We start from the raw sequence: 1,896 nt of genomic DNA on the forward strand, positions 1-1,896 counted from the left end.
TCTGCTGCCTGTGCCCCACCCCTCAGCAGGGCTGCCTCCGTGGCCGCTCAGCAGCACCATTGTAATAACTCATGCAAATGTGAGGGCTCCCAAGACAAAGAGAGGTCAGGCCAGAGGCTCAGGGATCCCTGTCGACAAACAATATTAGATGTAAAATGTGTTCCTTTGACAAAAGTATTAATATAGTGCTTTTGATTTTTTTTCCTGATGAAAAGTGAAAAGTAGTAATTGTGGAGTGACAGAGGAAAATGAAGTTTTGAACCAAAAGGCAAAGTTCACGGATGAAAAAACCCAACCCAATTAGCTGCTTATGAGGAATCGAAATGTGAGGCATTTGCTCTTCCATCTCCTTCAACAACCTTTTGATTGACTCTGCTTAGATCTGTACAGCAAAGCAGATAAATCGACATGCCACATGCATGCAATGCCTAATCATTTGTAATATTCATATTTGCCCTGACACATAATTTGCTATATCAAGCCATTTTTTTCTTGCTCACTAGTATTCTGCAGCTCGGCCTTTGCTTTATAAAACATTTAATAGTTTACTTTAAACACATCAGCATGCTGATCTACAATTGCCCTTTGTGAGCCGCCTGGAGGAAGGCCCGCCTTTCCTCCTGTGGCGGGCTGGCAGGACTCGCGGCCGGCGGCAGCTGGCGTGGCGGGTCAGGGTGCTGAGGTCCCTGTTCTCTGTCTTGTGCGAGCAGCCACTCCGTGCATCAAGGCCATCAGTCCGAGTGAAGGCTGGACCACGGGGGGCGCCACCGTGATCATAATCGGAGACAACTTCTTTGACGGTCTACAAGTTGTGTTCGGAACTATGTTGGTGTGGAGTGAGGTAAGCCTTTGGGCTGTCGCTGCCTCTGCCGACTTCCCTGCTGGCCGCCAGGGGTGGGTGGAAGCCAGGCACCTACGGCGAAGTTCCCTTTGGTGGGGGGTTCCTCCTGTGGAGGGGGCTTCTCCTGTGGGTGGGTACGGGTGCCCCTCACTCTGCAGCTCTGGGGTTTTAAGCCTGCCGTAGTGTCCGGGAACAATTAGTGCTGGAATTACTGGAGGCAGGTCTGAGAAGACATGTGGTGGCAATTTTCCTATGAATGATGCCCTGTGGCCTTTCCTGCAAACTAAACCCGGGATCGTTTGCAGATATTTTTCTTAAAGAACCATAGGCCCCAACTCTCTGGGTGACAGCTAGGAGGGAGCATTCCAAGACGACGGTCCAATTTGTGGTCATTTTGGTAATTATATCCAACTGGCAATTGTTCGCCTCTCAGGGCCAGCGCCACTGAGCGCCTGTTCCTGTGTGGTTTCTGCCCCGTGCCATCCGGGTGCAGACCCCGCCGCGGCACATCCCTGGAGTTGTTGAAGACACCCTCTCCTACAAGTCCAAGCAGTTCTGCAAAGGCTCTCCTGGGTGCTTTGTCTACACCGGTGAGTTCATGGCTCCAGCCCCTGTGGAGCAGTGTGGGTGCTTCTCCCCAGAAGGAGACTCTTGGGAGGGCATCTTGGGGTCTTGGGGGCAGGTGCAGGCCTAGGAGGACCTGTAAGCCCTGTGGGCCTATGCTGGTTGTGTTAAATGTGCGGTGCCCGTGTCTTCACCCAAAATTGTGCAGTATTCCGTGTATAGCACTTGCAGCCACGTGACCTTGGTACCAATCCCCTCTGTGGGCCATAGCCTCCCACACACCCCATAAGATGAAGTGGTGGAGGGACTACTGTCAGTAACAGCAGTAGCCCCTACTCCATCAGAACAGTGGCCTGCGTGCCCACCTGCATGCTAGGGTCCTCTGCCCACCTCATCTCCCCAGCTCTGCCTTGTGATGTTGCCACTGTGTAGCTGCCCAAATTCGGACTCAGACGCCTGTTACACACCCAGCAAACAGGAGCCTCTGTGTG

The 1,896-nt window shown here is 52.6% G+C and overlaps 1 pseudogene; it reads left to right on the top strand.

Moving 5' to 3' along the window:
• The window catches only part of LOC143639867 (transcription factor COE3-like), a 79,815-nt pseudogene extending 78,188 nt beyond the window's left edge, over nucleotides 1–1,627 (top strand).
• Nucleotides 1,628–1,896: the final 269 nt, after the last annotated feature.

Source organism: Callospermophilus lateralis (genome assembly GCF_048772815.1).
Source record: "Callospermophilus lateralis isolate mCalLat2 chromosome 11 unlocalized genomic scaffold, mCalLat2.hap1 SUPER_11_unloc_2, whole genome shotgun sequence".
NCBI lineage: Eukaryota > Metazoa > Chordata > Mammalia > Rodentia > Sciuridae > Callospermophilus > Callospermophilus lateralis.